Raw genomic sequence first — 17,294 nt, forward strand, 5'->3', positions numbered from 1 at the left:
CAATTTTATATTTCAGGAACTGTGAAATATGACTACTAGTAAATGCTTATGGAATTAATAAGTTAGCAAATTAAGAGATCCACAAAAAAAGAAAGAAAATATATTATTGTTGAAATTTGTATACCTTAAATAAAATTTAAATCGCGGAGGCAGCATTCCCAATTAAGGAACCATCATGGAACTATAATACCCCTGAGGGAAGAAAAAGTAGGGACCACATGCTGGCTTGTCTTTTAGCAGGTCTAAGGGCAGCCAGTAAGGCAAGACCGAAGAACTTTAACAAGCTATCAATGACAGAACAGGGACCACAGGAAAATCCAGCTGCCTTTCTAGAAAGGCTCAAAGAGGGCCTTGATAAGTATAGTGATTTAGATCAGGACTCTGCCGTAGGAAATGCCATATTAGGGGATAGGTTCCTAACTCAAGCTGCCCCTGATATTAGAAGAAAGCTTCAGAAATCAGGGTTGGGTTGAGCACCCCCTTGACTGGCATCATAGAGGCTGCCTCCTTGGTCTACTTTACTAGAGACCAGGAGAATGAGGAGCAAGCTAGCAGCAGAGGATAGGCAACAGGCCAATCAATGGCTGCTTTACACGGTGATCTGCCATCAAGGAGACCCAGCAAGGCCAGTGCACCCCAAACTTGCTGATATAAGGAGCCAGGGCATTGGGCAAGCAGCTGTCATGACAGCAACTGCCTTCTGTCAGCTCTGCCAAGAGCAAGGCAACTAGACACGGAACTGCCCTGGGTGTCGAAGGACTCCTGGTTCAGAACCACAGACCTTGTGGCCCTGAGCTAAAAAGCCTTTGGCTCTGCTAAGCCTCTGCCCAGCTTCCAGCTCCAGCCACTGCTATTGAGGGGATGGCCTAGGGTCAGTGAAACGCAAGTTGCCTATTTCTATCAGCCTCCTATTCAGCTCTCCTCCTAGTCCAGCCATGTAATGCAAGTCAACAGGTGTCTCCCTGAAAGGAGATTTGCATCTCTTTCAATTCTCTTCCAGCACACCATGGATAGGTCTGGGCCTCACACACCCAGCCAGGCCTTAAAAGTCTGTCCAATAGTATTAAGCTTAGAAAGCCCTCCCTGCCAGTTCCTAAAAACAGGGCTTTCAGTAATAGCTAACTCAGATAGTCCTGCACCTATTTGGACAGGTCCTCACTGAGGACTTAAAGGGCCTATCTCTTGAGGAGGGTGCGCAATAGTCCATAATGTAGATGGTTAAATGTAAATGATTTGTTAGTCTGTCTCCTTTCCCAGCCTGAGACTCTAGTCTTGTACATTGGCTTAACTTCCTAGCAAAACTAGTTACTAGGTATCCAGAGGAAAACAAAGCATTGCTAGTCCATTAGAGTGTTAATTACTTAACCCTTATCCTCACCCCTGGGGAGAGAAGACCTGCCCCAGAGAGGATATGGGCCATGCAGCAAATTCCTACTTCTGCAAACTTCAGGCAGTCCCAGTTTTCTCTATCAGGTTCCTAGATACAGGGAAACAGCACAATTCCTAAACCAGGCTCTCGACAGGCAGCCAAAGCAGAGCCCCCCTCCTTTGGGGGAAAGAGCAAACCACAGCCTTTGCTCAGCTAAAGGATGCTATGACTAAAGCCCCTGTGCTAGGACTGCCAAACCCAGAGAGACCCTCCCAGCTGTACTTCACTGGGAGGCAGGGAGTCACCTTAGGAGGGTTAACTCAGGATCTTGGACCTGTTAAGCAACCTGTGGGCTACCTTTCTAAAACCTTAGACATGGTTGCACAAGGATGGGCTCAACTGCCTAAGGATGATAGCAGCAGTTGCCTTGCTGACAGAGGAGGTATCTAAAATTACACTGGGCAAAATATCACCCTTTATACCTCACATCAAATAAATTCTCTATTAGAGAAAAAGGGCTCTCACTGGCTCACAGATAGTAGTATACTAATGTATCAGGTCCTCCTTCTAGAAAACCCTCAGGTAAAAATAAGGCATTGCTCTACTCTAAACCCGGCTACTGTAATGCCAGTTCCAGGGGAAAGTGGTCCCCTCCACTCCTGTACTGAGACTATAGATTTGATCTATGCCAGCAGAAGGGACCCAAGAGACAGCCCCCTGACTAATGCAGATGAGGTTTGGTTCACAGACAGAAACAGTTTTGTCAGACAGGACCTGCTTCTCAGGGTATGCAACAGTTACGGCATGGCACGTTATTGAAGCGTGCTCTGCCCCCAGGAACTTTTGCTCAGTTAGCAGAACTGATTGCCTTAAACAGAGCTCTAGATCACACAAGGGATTTGTAAGGCATCTTCACTCTGCATGGAGACCTCAGTCTTCCAGCAAGGTAGAAAGACCCAACCAGGCTCTATGGAAAACATCACAAGTACAGAAATGTGTGCTTGGTAAGAAACGTTTAGAAGTAAAGAGTGTTGTTGGTAAGAAGGGTTAAAAAGGAAAGAGCTTTTTAAATAAGGAAAGGACATGGTTTGTAAGAATCCTGATGGCTAGACTGGAATGGAAATGATGGAATGTTTCAAGTAAGTTGAAGAGGGTGTGTGGAAGTCACAAAAGGTTATCAAAGAAAGAAATATTGGACATGCTAACTGCTACTCCGGGGGATATCTGTGCCATGTTCCAGGAAGAATGTTGTCTCTGGGTCAATCAGACTAGACAGGTACAAATCCAAATTCATACTTTTCCTGGACAAAGCCAAACAGCTCCAGGACCAGGCCAAGCAGGGCTGGGATTTCTGGCCTGACATGTGGTCATGGAAATCCTGGCTATTTTCTCTCCTTGGCCCAATAACTTCTGTAATCTTGATGCTTCTCTTTGCACCGAGTGTTTTTAATGCCCTTGTTCGTTTTGTCTCTAACAGATTAAAGCTGTCGAACTCCAAATGGTCGTCAGACAAGGCTTCCAGCCCATTCCATTGGATGACCTGAGCAGCCCTCTGGATCGAGCAGCACAGTCTTTTCAAGGCCACTGTTGCACACCATAAGACAGATAGCAAGAGGAAATACCCAAATCCCCCTCAACGCCCATATGCCAGCTTTGAAGAAGTTACAGAAAATGGAACTCCATCCATAATCCCAAAGAAGAATTTTGGGTATTACCTCTTGAGGGGGGAATGTTAGGTAGGAAGTCAGTTATGAGCTTATGTGTGTGCGACATAAAGACCTAAAGAGAAGACATCTATGTCCAGCATATGCTGCATCTCAAGGTCATCCCGATGGTGTTTCAGGGGCAGCCCGATATTCACATCATGCCCTGCCCTGCCCCTTTCCACCTGATAACCTGCCAGGTGGGGGGGGGGGGTTCACCACCCCTTCTGCCTGACAAATCTTCCACAGTCTCCCAGGTGCAGCCCAGTATCTGCATCTCAAACACCCTGCTCCCTTCCTCGTGTCTGATAACATTTGCATCCATAAAGTCTTTGTTTCAGAGAAAACTCAGGGAGAAGTTTCTTAATATTTGCATCCAAAAAGCCCTTTGTTCCAAGAGGAACAGGTGGGGAAGCAAGACCCATCTCCTTAAAAACCCCCTGGTCTCAACCAGACTACGCGCTCAGCCCTCTGCCTCTCTGCTGAGCTGCCCCCCTGGCCTGGTCAGGTGTAATCTCTCTACTCAACCATGTAACCTCGCTCCTTTCTCCCCCCACCCCAGTCTCTCAGGCTCGCTCTGGAGAGGTGCCCATCCATCCTTACGGATGTCCCTGCCCTAATAAACCTTGCTATTTTACCCACTAAAAAAAATGTTTCAAGTAAGTTGAAGAGGGTGTGTGGAAGTCACAAAAGGTTATGAAAGAAAGAAATATTGGACATGCTAACTGCTGCTCCGGGGTGTATCTGTGCCACTAAAAAAAAAAGTTTTAAAAAGAAAATATATTATTATTATAAAAATAAAATAAAATAAAAAATGAAAAGAGAGAAAAGAAAGAGAAGAAGGAAGGGTGGGAAGTCTCATTATGTGCTTAAAATTGTATATATGATATACATGAAGTCAGTTCTATATATACAAATAAATTTTTTTTAAAAAGGGAGAAACTATCAGTGCAGTTTAAATAAATAAAGGGTTTTCCTGTCTTCACTTGGAATTAACTGACAATGGATAGAAATTTTTCCAAAAAATAGAATTTGTGTTATGGACAATTTTAGTGAAGTTATTAAGCCGTGTGCATACCTGAAATCCTAGGCATAGAAGCTCACAGAAAGGGAATAAGTCAGTTGAAGACACCAGGAAGCAGACAGACACACACAGGTTAATGGGTGAGGATATGAAAATTTTGTGGATAAAAATATTTTTGAGACTGACCTCCAATAAAAGTATTGAGAAAATCTGCTTCATGGAACCCCCACTTAAGGTACTGATGTCCAATTTCTAAATTGAGGCTTTGTATCAATTCAATTGGCTTCCAAGAATTATGCCCCAGCCTGGACCTGAAAAAACAAGATAGGCATTTCCATAATTGTATTTCCTAGGATTTGCCCATGGAAAGTGAAGGGAAATAATACATCCAAATCTCTCTCAAACTTGTTTACCCTTCTTTCAGCAAGACCTTTTTAAAAACCATTGCAAGTAGCCAACTTGAGGATGTTATTAGAATGCAAAGTATAAAATGAGATACATTGAACTTTGGGACATTCTGCAATAAAAATCTTTTTTAAAGTTCAAAGGTGCAAAAAATCCTCACACATGTAAGGAAGACTTGTACCTTGACCTTTGAGCTTAGCACTTACAGACATGCAATGAATCACTGGTAATTCAAAGAAAGAAGTAAGTACATTTTTCTTGCTGTGGCAAAAGTACTGTCTCTTACCATTCATTTTCTAACTCAATTTGCACACCTTTGAAATAAATTGAATTGTCCTGCATATTCTCCCACACACCATTTTCAGACTGGGGATTTTATTCACCTATAATTCTACTACTTTCACATCATATCATACCACAGCAATACCCAGAGAATGCTTGCTATACTTTAGACATTCAGATAAACCTTTGTTTCTAATTTGAAATTTGCTCGTTATCTGATTTTTTTCACTATTGTCATATTCTTCCCACATCAGATCGTCAGACTTCAGTCATTTGAGGTTAGTTCAAGTAATATTGTATTAAGAGAAACTTAGAATGGGCACAATGTATATGAGTGACCAAATCTGTACAACACTTTTAGAAGAGTTTTTTTGTTTCATTTATATATTATTGAATTGTTATTATCTTCATTCTACTATGATTATTATATGACAATAACATAGTGGAAGAAGTCCAACCTGTAAAAGAAACAAATAAGCCTCAGCTGTGATGTCAACAATGCTCTACCATCAGTCCAGCACACCACCATCTTTTTATTTGTAGCCTGAAATTTCTTCAACAAGGCATAAAGCCTTTCATTTCACAGATACTGCTGAGAAAAATCACCAGGTGTGGCAGAGGAGAATTACTGAATGTGGACCGAATGTGGAAGTAGCTCATTTCAAGGCTCCACATAAAAACACTGCTATTACCCTGCTCTTCTGTCTCAGAGGCATTTGTAAGCTGTTCCCAGCATGGATGAGGCTGGTGCCTGGCCCAGAGGCTGGGACTTATACTTAGACCTATGCCAGCGTGGCAGTTTCTGATGGAGTCTTTTCCCGAGTCTTCTCAGAGATAACAGGACATTTTATTGGAGAACAGTAAATCAATTTAAAAAAAATGCCAACAGGCTTTGAAAGGAAGCATGTGGGTAAGGATTGCAAATCTACAGCATTTCATAGCTTTCTAAACTCCACACCCATCACCTTAAATCATTCCATTTTATATAGAGAGGCTGGGGATGGAGAGTGACTTGTTTGTTTAAGCAGAGGTAAGCTACCTCTAGCCTGTGAGCTGTATAATGTGACATCATTTAATCTAGCCTTGTCAAGGCAACTGCAGGCAGAACTCAAAATTAAGTAAGTCAATTGCAGGCTAATTGCTAAGTTGATAATTTTGTATGGTCTACAAATGAATAATGTTATAAATATCCAAACAGCCCTTGGCAGAAAGAGGTTCCCCACCCTTGGTAGAGCCTGAATCTCTTCCACAGTGGCTTCTTGTCAGGGCATCCTTCTGTGTAACCAGCCTCCCTTGGTCTCTCTTTTCCTTGAGGAGAGGGGAGCCTATCTCTTTTGAATTCCCCACTTGTTCTTCCCCACGCCTGGATGACACAGAACTGATGAATTGTGTTGTTGTCTCTATTCCCTGTGGAAATTAATTACTCCATTACCTAAGGGACCCCCATTACTTGGAACCTACCTACCATAAAGAGTGATGAATTTAGAGTGGAGATCATGGTTCCAGAAGTGGGACTTTCTTCCTGTTATATACCACCTCTATAGATGAAAATTTCCATAAATACAAGAGGTAGTGAATATTAATTACTACATATTTCCCCTACAACATGCATGTCATGATATCCCAAACTCAAGGAAATCCTCTCATTAGACTTGGCTGGATTTATTCAATTTTTATCCCACATTATTTTATCAACTTAGGGATTTAAAACTTTCTTTAAGAAATCTAGTTGAGCAGGCGCCACGGCTCAATAGGCTAATCCTCCGCCTAGCGGCGCTGGCACACCAGGTTCTAGTCCCAGTTGGGGCGCTGGATTCTGTCCTGGTTGCCCCTCTTCCAGGCCAGCTCTCTGCTGTGGCCTGGGAGTGCAGTGGAGGATGGCCCAAGTCCTTGGGAGACCAGGAGAAGCACATGGCTCCTGCCTTCGGATCAGCGTGGTGCACTGGCCGCAGCACGCCGGCCACGGCGGCCATTGGAGGGTGAACCAATGGAAAAGGAAGACCTTTCTCTCTGTCTCTCTCTCTGTCCACTCTGCCTGTCCAAAAAAAAAAAAAAAAATCTAGTTGAATGATAGAATAGTAATAGAATAGTACGTCATTGATCCAGTTAACTCTTCTTTTTTTTTTTTTTTAATCTCCCTTTGTCTCAACCTTGTCATAGTTTTATCTTTGTACCTATATCCCAATCAAACTATGCAATATCTTCATTTCACGATTTTAGACTTGGACTGAGTCCCATTGTTGTTTATTCTTTATGTTTGTGGTATTTTTTATTTTTTAAAAAAATTTTGAGATTTATTTATTTAAAAGTAAGCATGACAGAGCGGGGAGAGAAGGGAGGTTCTGTTTGCTGGTTCACTCCCCAAATGGCTGCAACAGCCAGACCTGGCCCAGGCCAAAGCCAGGAGCCAGGAACTCTAACTCTGGCTCCTTCATGGGTAGCAGGGGCCCAGGTAATTAAGCCATCATCTGTTGCTTTCCCAGGTACGTTAGCAGGGAGCTAGGTCTGAAGCAGGGTAGCCATGACTGGAACCAACCCTGTGAGATTAGATACCAGTATCACACTTGATAACAACGCACGGCACTGCAACGCCAGCCTCTTTTCCTTTCTCATATCCTCCTCTTCAGGACTGCCCACTCCATGCTTCATCTCCAGTCCAAACTCTGTTCTTCATAACATTATTCTTATTTAAAGTAAACAAAGGATTATTAATCCTAAATAGATAATCTGATGGTAACAGTGAAGAATATGCCATCCTTACTACGTGAAGAACACTGGGGCACTCAACAGGACTGTGTAACCTGTGTAATGCCTGGGGACTGTGTAACCACTTTGCTTCTATTTCAAGTTAAAAGCTTTCTGGGGAGCCCCATGTAAGGGATAATCATAATCTCAAGAGCCTTGGAATATGCACTAAATTTGATTTCTTATTTCCAGCAGATAATATTCTCAGGCTTACTTGAGAAATCTGTTTAAATTTGTAAGAAAAAAAATTACCCTAATGCATTCAATACCCATTACATGACCACTAATGCACTGAATAATCTAGTTTTAAGGCTTGTGAGAGATTTTTGAATGCTTAGTAATCTCCCCAAAATACAGTCAGTACCTACCAAGTTTGCCAACTCACTGTTGCTCATTTTTACCTGCCCTGATAGATTTTCCATTCACAAACATGAAATTTACCAACCAACGTATTCACCAGTCTCAGTTGGAATGGGCTCTAAAATTATGTGGTGTCAGTTGACAGAGATATAATTATTTTTAACAGTCTTCAAATTCCTGGGGAGGAAACAGAATCAAGAAAAATGGAGAAGGAAGATTATAGAAGAACATTTCTCATCTTTTTCAAATATCTTCTTGCCAAGACAGAAAGGCAATCTCATCAAGAAAAAAAAAGATCATCAGCTGACAGAACTTCCTGAGCTTCTTTCTCCCCTCTGATTTGCTCCACCAGCCTGCAAACACTCCTATTCCTTATGGAGAAAAGAAGGCCTAAGAGAAGCAAATCAATGCACACTCGTGGGAACTGTCTTTGCTACCAATATGGACTGCATTGTGTCCCCTCAGAATTCCTATGTTGACGCCTTAATCTCAGAATGTACCGTATTCAGAGACAGGGTCTTTAATGTGGTCAACATTTTACAGTGGGGTTGTCAGGGTAAACCCCAGTCAAAGCTGACTGGAGTCTTTATAAAAACAGGAGAGAAGGACACAAAAAAAGACGTAAGGAAGCCGGCGCCGTGGCTCAATAGGCTAATCCTCCACCTTGCGGCGCCGGCACACCGGGTTCTAGTCCCGGTTGGGGCGCCGGATTCTGTCCCGGTTGCCCCTCTTCCAGGCCAGCTCTCTGCTATGGCCAGGGAGTGCAGTGGAGGATGGCCCAGGTGCTTGGGCCCTGCACCCCATGGGAGACCAGGAAAAGCACCTGGATCCTGGCTCCTGCCATCGGATCAGCGCGGTGCGCCGGCTGCAGCGGCGGCCATTGGAGGGTGATCCAACGGCAAAGGAAGACCTTTCTCTCTCTGTCTCTCTCTCTCACTGTCCACTCTGCCTGTCAAAAAAAAAAAAAAAAAAAAAAAAGACGTAAGGAATGCATGCATAGAGGATGATCATGTTCACAGGCACTGGAAGACTGACCCTCAAAGAGCCAAAAAGAGATGCCTTGGAGGAATCCAATGCTGCCAACATCTTTATGTTGGACTTCCAGCATCCAGAACTGTGAGAATTAAATTTCAATTGTGTAGGCCTCTCAGCCTGTGGTAATTGTTAGAGCAGCCCTAGCAAACTAGCACAGCTGCCCAACAGCAATTCAGGAGAAATAATTCCCACCACTCTCATCCAGCCACTGTGCACCCCTCCTGTTCTCCCTTTACCCTCTGAAACTTCCAGCCCGGTAATCGGAATCCTGCTTGTTCTCCTCAGTTGCTGTACCCACCTTTGGCATTTAGTTTTCATACACCCTCTGCTGTATGTTAAATCTCCCAACTTTTCCTCAAGGAATCAGGGATTTCAAGCAGTATGTTAAATCCTTTACAGCTAACCTTTCCCCTGGGGAACACGGCTGTTGTTTTTATACACATTAGGCTGCAGCACATGTACTTACATTTTGTTCCTGAGAAAATCACCCTGGTGAGGGCTCAATTACAGGTCACAGTAGAAACACCACCACAAAATGATAGAAAAGCTTTTCCTTCGAATCCACTCTAGATGATCAAGTTTATCTTCAGAGATTACCGGAGCCGTGGGCGCAGATTGCTTTCCCACAGCACGGAGAGTGATGCCCACCGAGCTTCCTGCGGAGAACACCTGGCCCTGTGCGCTTCCTCAGTGAATCTCCAGAAGTGCTCTCTTTGCTTTTCGTTTGGTGAAGTATGGATGACTTAACAAATGACAGACCGCATTCTGCCAGTGAGCCAACTGGGCAGGGCCCCTTGAGAGTTATGTGCTCTGCAAACTGCTAGCACATGGCTGACACTCAATGAATGTCACATATGTCAACCATCAATTATTCAGTGTGTGATGAGGAAAACGCTTTGGCATGTATTACCTCAAGGCTTAATCAGGCAACTGTGTGGTTCTGAACACCATGTCATAAATCAGATTGGCATTTTTACTTAAACTAAATTGTGTATATTTGTATTAAAGGCATGTGTTTCAATTTGTTTATAGTAACAACCAATAGAAATCACTGACATCACTGAACACCAGTAACACAGAGAACTTTTAAAGTACATTAGTAGAGTACACACAAATGTTATTGTAATAGCTCCAAATGACACCTGACTGATGTATTGTGTTCATTCAGGCTACCGTTCTGTAGCTACCCTTTCCTTTCCTAGAGTTTTCTTCCTCCCTCAATGTCATTTGTCCTTATGGGAAACCCCGTGGGAAACCTCACTGGGAAACTTTCCTTGAGATTATCTTCTCTCACATAAGAAATCATTTTGATATCTCTTTGTAACTCTTGTACTTGGAACAATAGACATGGAATGTGTTCAAACTAGATGAATTTTGAAAGTGCCTAGAACATAGGAGGTGCCTAATAGATAGTTGTTGAATGAATGAATAAAAACTGAAGGATAAGACTGCAAATTTCAAATTGTCTTTGCACAGGTCTGCAGTAGATGTATACACTGCAGATAAATGAGAAAGAGTGGAAAAGGATTCACTGGGTCATTGAGCTCAAGATGACGATTTGTCCACTTGTGAAGTGAAACCCAGGTGGGATCAGTCCAACCTTTCATCAAAGACCTTGAACCACCTACATCTACAAAAAGGGACACCTGCTATGCAAGTCTTTAAACAGGATTTCTAAACTACATCAAACCTAAGACTCTCTGACTGTAGTAAATCTTCAAATCTGCAGCAACCACAGTAAAAGAGAAACAAGGAGAGAACACATTTCTCCAACATTTTAGCTCAATTCTCCAAATTCACCCAGCTCCTACTTTGTTAAAACATCTTAATGTATTTAATATACATTTTTAAAAGATTTTATTTATTTATTTGACAGGTAGAGTTACAGAGAGAGAGAGAGAGAAAGACAGAGAGAAAGGTCTTCCTTCCATTGGTTCTCTCCCCAAAATGGCCGCAATGGCCAGAGCTGCGCCGATCCAAAGTCAGGAGCCAGGTGCTTCTTCCCGGCCTCCCATGCAGGTGCAGGGGCCCAAGCACTTGGGCCATCCTCCACTGCCCTCCCAGGCCACAGCAGAGAGCTGGACTGGAAGAGGAGCAACTGGGACTAGAACCGGTGCCTATATGGGATGCTGGCGCCACAGGCGGAGGATTAACCTAGTGTGCTACCCATAGGCCACAGTGGCCAGAGCTGTGCTGATCTGAAGCCAGGAGCCAGGAGCTTCTTCCAGGTCTCCTATGCAGGTGCAGGGGCCCAAAGACTTGGGCCATCTTCTACTGCTTTCCTAGGCCATAGCAGAGAGCTGGATTGGAAGTGGAGCAGCCGGGACTCAAACAGGCACCCATATGGGATGCCAGCACTGCAGGTAATGACTTTACTCCCTGCACCACAACACCAGCCCCAGGAGCTCGGAATTCTATCTGTATCCCCTACATGGGTGGCAGGGGCTCAAGCACCTGAGCCATCATATACTGCCTCACAGGATGCATTAACTAGATGCTAAATCAGAAATGGGATAGCTGGTACTTGGACAGCATTTCAATACAAGATGCTGGCATTGCAAGCTGTGATTTAACCTGCTGCACCACAGTACTAGCTCCTACTTTAATATACGGTGGCTGTATGCCCTCCCCCCATATCCTGGTGACAGCAGCAATGAAGAGTTGATAGACATGATGGTAAGAGGGTATATAGAGTACTTAAACTGAGAGGAAAGGTTAAAGAAAGGCTGTACCTGCTATTTGTTCTCGGCAAGTGTTCATTTTATTCATAGATTGAAAGCAGAATGAAAACAAAAGCTTTAACTTCCAAGGCAAAACCATATTTCAAATGGAAATTCAAAAAACAGCTTTTAATTACACCAATTACTATATCTTGTACCTCTCTAAAGAACTGCTTTCTGCACATAGCTCAACACTTAACAAAACCCCTATTCATTCTTAGGATGTGATTGCTGTATCGTTCTCTTCCTAAATGTCAGCCAATAGCCTCAGGTGTAATGGGATATTCCTTCAATTCTTGGAAGAAAATGGTACCCCTAAGAGGTTTGACCTGATAATGGGGATGCATTATGCTCAGAATATAAATTACAGAAAACCTTTGTCTGCAGCCAAATCCATTTTAAAATTACTCCTGGGGACAGACATTTGGTCTAGTAGTGAAGAGACTGGATTTGGATGCCCAGGAACCACATTAGAGTGCCTTGGTTTGGACATGGCATTATTCCCATTTATAGCTTCCTGCTTTGGGGAACCCTGGGAGCTGCAGGTGATGGCTCAAGTAGTTGAATCCCTGCCACCTACATGGGAGATCTAGATTAGGTTCCTGACTCCTGGATTCAGCCTGGCCCAGCTTTGGCTATTGTGGACATTTGGGGAGTGAACAGTAGATAGTCTCTCTCTTTCTCTCTTTTATTTTGCCTCTTTCTGTTTCTCTCCTCAAATAAATGAATAAATTTTAAAAATAAATAAAAAAGTCTCCTTAACCAGAAGCTAGGGGAAAATTTCTGTTCTCATTCATCAACTCTTTTTTTATTATTATTTGACAGATAGAGTTACAGACAGTGAAAGAGAGACAGAGAGAAAGGTCTTCCTTCCGTTGGTTCACTCTCCAAACGGCTGCTATGGCCAGCACTGCGCCAATCCGAAGCCAGGAGCCAGGCGCTTCCTCCTGGTCTCCCACGCGGGTGCAAGTGCCCAAGCACTTGGCCATCCTCCACTGCCCTCCAGGGCCACAGCAGAGAGCTGGACTGGAAGAGGAGCAACCAGGACTAGAACCCAGTGCTTTTATGGGATGCCGGCGCCACAAGCAGGGGAAGTGAGCCACAGCAACGGCCCTCATTCATCAACTCTTAAAGAATCTCAAATAGCTTCATAAAAATAAGAGCTGTCATCAACTTTTTATAGAATGAATGCAGCTGAGAATTCAGTATATTTCGTGTGGCTTAATATATTCTTCCCTGCACCTTTCAGTGAGGCTGATGATGTCATTGAATCAGGCCAGTGTACCTTGCCCTTCATCGCTTCTTATCAGAATCCTATAAATGACCACTGCATTCGCCAAAGGTTTGCAGTTTATTGGGCTTGATTGCACAGGTGTCATGACTCAGCAGAAACTAAGTTGTACTTGCTCCTCATTCTTTTTTCTTCTGCTCTTATTTCACAGGTTTTCCTCCTATTATTTACATTTCATTGATATGGAAGAGACTATGGGAGCTTACCAAGGTCTATCATATCATATTAAAGTAATAATTTCTAAGTATAAAGCATCAAATATGTAAACAGACTCCTCCAATGGGTTGCATTAATTCATGCCACTTGATAGACATTCCAATTGCATTTCAAAGAACGCTTCTATGCCTTTATAATTAATTGCCAACTTTCATGGATTTCAATTGATATTGGAACACTTTACTCAAAATTTTATTAATTATTTTAAGATTAATATTTTTAGGGTTTTTGCTATGTATTTAGAGAAGTATTCTAAATAACAGCTGCTTATAAATGAGACAGGCAACAAATATATTTAACATTTATTTGGAGAGAGAAATACACAGGAAAGTGAGGGCTGTATGAGAGGGAGCTTAGAAGTTTACCAGCCTTTTCTGGGAGTAGAACAGAGGCTGCAAGGGAGAGAGAGCACATGGGCTGCATGGGCGAGCAGTCATCAGAGGTGGCCAAAACACTGCCCATGCCAAGAGGCGTGGGGGTGAACAAGAGGGAGGGCCCAGGCGTTCTGGGCCTTTTATTCACTTCCGAAGGGGGGTGGTTACATAGTCTTACTGGCAGGTGGGCATACAGGTGAGGTCAGGTAGGGGCATGAGATGACAAAAGGATGAAGGGCGAAGGCGTGGTCTCCAGCTCACAAATCTAATCAATTTAATCCTATCTGCCTGCCTATATCACAACTTTTTCCTCCATAGCTCACATGAAGAAACACGCTCTGGGAAAACTACTTAAACCCAAGCTTCACCATAAAAAACACAACTGCTAAACTATACTTGTTTTCTGCAGCTGATTGATTAAGGCAGCAAACTGATAGTTACAGTGCAGAAAAACAAGAACTCAATGTAGTTCAATCCAAGTTGAACAAATTGATTCAATTGCATTCAGTAATATTGATTAGGGCTATTACATGTGAGGCATTAAGAGTGTACAAATATGAGTTAGATGCAGTAGCAGCCTTATTATCTACTCAGGAATATTGAAACAAACGTATATAACCATAATGCAAAGAAATGTGGCCTAACAACTAACAATGTGTAGATGTAAGACATAATAGCCAAATCTGATTTGGGGGATCAAAGAAGCCTTCGTTTACAAGGAAGGACACCATTTTCTTGCCCATGAAGGCGGTTGCACTGCAGCCATATTTACAATTGATTTGCCCAGGCCACATTCAACTACGGACCCATTTGGAGCCACACTCGAATATTCTTTCTCATTATCATGAGCAGCCCCTTTACTTCTGCTGCAAAGCTTTAGCCTGGAAAACTCCCTGGAAAAATGTGAAACCTCTCTGAGGCCAAGTTTATCTGTAAAATAATGATAATACCATCTCCATAGAATTGTTGTGAAGCTTATGTAAGACAATGTGTAAAATTCATGGGACAGCTATTATTGTTTTGTATTTGCATTATACATTTCTTCAAAAATAGTGACTAATCACCTATTTTGTGAGAGAAGTAAGACAGAAGAGACAGGAAGCAACCCTTCACAGACAAACTTCACCTGAGGTCCAAATTAAAGACTAATGGAAGTAAAAAGAGGAAGATGGATTACTCTATTGGTTCATCCATGGCTGTTAAATTTTTTTAGAGCATTTTCTCTTGGTTTTCTTGAGATTCTTCTAGTCCATCTCTCAGCTACAATTTATACTTATCCCCAAAGTAAAGGGGACTTACAGAATTGTGGCAATGGTGATTTCATCTCTAAAACCTTTACAGATGGACATGTGGAGTAGGCTTCTAGGGTTTGACTGTGCTTGTTTTAAAACACTTTTTAGTATCTTTCCAAGCCTTTTCTTCATCAGTAAATAGAAGCATAACACCCAGTTAGATACATTTAAATTTCTAGACAACCTTTACAATTCAAAGATAGGCATTAAGAAAGTTGTTTTCACACCGGGTTCTAGTCCTGGTCGGGGCGCCGGATTCTGTCCCGGTTGCCCCTCTTCCAGGCCAGCTCTCTGCTGTGGCCCGGGAGTGCAGTGGAGGATGGCCTAAGTCCTTGGGTCCTGCACCCGCATGGGAGACCAGGAGAAGCACCTGGCTCCTGGCTTTGGATCAGCGCAGTACGCCGGCCGCGGCGGCCATTGGAGGGTGAACCAACGGCAAAGGAAGACCTTTCTCTCTGTCTCTCTCTCTCTCACTGTCCACTCTGCCTGTCAAAAAAAAAAGTTGTTTTCTTCCACATTTATATCTCCATTCATACTCATTACAACTTGCCTACCTTTTAAAAATACTTATTTGAAAAGTAGAGAGAGAGAGAGAGGGAGGGAGAAAGATCTTCCATATGCTGGCTCAACTCCCAGATGGATGCAACAGCCAAGGTTGGACTAGTCTGAAACCTAGAGCCAGGAACTCCATCTGAATCTCCTACTTGGGTGGCAGGACCCAAGCAATTGAGCCATCATCCACTGCCTTCTGAGATGCGTTACTAGGAAGCTGAATCAGAAGTGGAGCAGCTGGGATTTGAACCAGTGCTCTGTTATGGGATGCCAGCAATGCAAGAGGAAACTTAACCTGTTGTGCTATATACAAGGACTAGATTGCAAAATCTTAATGAGATTGACAAACAGATGCATAATTTGCTAGTAATAAATTGTATTAGATGACTGCTTTGTTCAGTTACCTGTCACAACACTGAGAAGGACAATTGTTTTAAAAATGAATGTAGTGTTCCAGTTATATATGTATTTTGTTGAAAACAAATTTTTATAATATAGTTAACTATGACTTGTTTCTAATTAAATATTTTTGAGACATATATATTTACATTCACAGAAATATGAGAAACAGGAGACATGAGGGATATTTAAAAGCCACCTCAAGCAAGGGAGTTCCTGGCTATTCTTTACCAAGCTTTTCACACTGATAAATCTTGCAAAACTATTGCATGGCATTGCAACCAGGGCATTGACATTGATATATTCTATTGATCTCATTCATATTTCCCTAGTTTTCCTTGTATTCATTTTTATGTTTGTGTGTGATTTAGTTCTCTGTAATTTTGTCACATGCTTGTATTTATATATCTACCACTACAGCCAAGATACAGAACTGTCCCATCACCACAAAGATCTCTTACATTATCCTTTTATAAGCCTCGTCTGCCTTCCCCTATCCCTAATCCCTGGCAACTACTAATGTGCTCATTTTGATAAATTTTACATTTTCAAGGCTATATAAATGTAAAAATTTGGGACTGGCTCTTTCCGCTTATCATAATTTTCTTAGAGTCATAAAAGTTACTGGTCTTATCAAAATTATTATTATTGGTAGTGATCTATGGTATAGATGTACCACAATTTAACATTCAGCTATTGGGGGGCTGACACTGTGATGCAGCAGGTTAAGCTGCAGTATGCAGTGCCAGCATCCCATATAGACCTCAGTTCGACAACCAACTGCTCCACTTGCAAACCAGCTCCCTGGTAATGCACCTGGAAAAGCAGCAGAAGATGAGCCAAGTCCCAGGCCCCTGCACCCACGTGGGAACCGGAGGAAGCTCTTGGCTCCTGGGTTCTGCCTGGTCAAGCCCCAGTCACTGCACCAGGGTATTGAACCAGTGAATGGGAGATCTCTCACTCTCTCTGTGTCTCTTCTTCTCTCTCTAACTCTGCCTTTCAAATAAATAAATATTTTTTTAAAAATTCAGCTATTGAATGGCATGTGATTTATTTCCCAATTTTGCCAAATACCAATGAAGTTGCTTTGAATATTTTTATTTAAATATTTGTTTTAACATAAGTTTTCTGTTGTTTTTCTTTTTTAAGATTTATTTATTTATTTGAAAGTCAAAGATACACAGAGAGAAGGAGAGGTAGAGGGAGCGAGAGAGAGAGAGAGAGAGAGAGGTCTTCTATCTACTGGTTCACTTCCCAAATAGCTGCAACAGCTGGAGGTACGCTGATCTGAAGCCAGGAGCCAGGAGTTTCTTATGGGTCTCCTACATGGGTGCAGGAATCCAAGCACTTGGGCCACCTTTCACTGCTTTCCCAGGCCATAGTAGAGAGGTGGATCAGAAGTGGAGCAGCTGGGACTCAAACCAGCATACATATGGGATGCCAACACTGCAGGTGGTGGCTTTTCCTACTACCCTATAGTGCTGTCCCCTTCTGTTGTTTTTTTTTAAAATAAATACGTAGCAATGC

General features: G+C 42.6%; 1 protein-coding gene across 1 annotated transcript in view; it reads right to left on the reverse strand.

Moving 5' to 3' along the window:
- MORC1 (MORC family CW-type zinc finger 1) overlaps window positions 1–9,709 on the reverse strand; it is a 247,048-nt gene extending 237,339 nt beyond the window's left edge. The window contains exons 1-4 of the mRNA XM_070072071.1: window positions 9,390–9,709; window positions 7,897–8,065; window positions 6,249–6,321; window positions 4,283–4,407 (exon numbers count right to left, since the gene is read on the reverse strand). The gene's annotated coding sequence lies outside the window, so the exon portion shown is untranslated. The remainder of the gene's footprint in view (window positions 1–4,282; window positions 4,408–6,248; window positions 6,322–7,896; window positions 8,066–9,389) is intronic.
- Between the last annotated feature and the right edge of the window lie 7,585 nt (window positions 9,710–17,294).

The sequence above is a fragment of the Oryctolagus cuniculus genome, chromosome 4 (genome assembly GCF_964237555.1).
Source record: "Oryctolagus cuniculus chromosome 4, mOryCun1.1, whole genome shotgun sequence".
In the NCBI taxonomy this organism is placed as follows: domain Eukaryota; kingdom Metazoa; phylum Chordata; class Mammalia; order Lagomorpha; family Leporidae; genus Oryctolagus; species Oryctolagus cuniculus.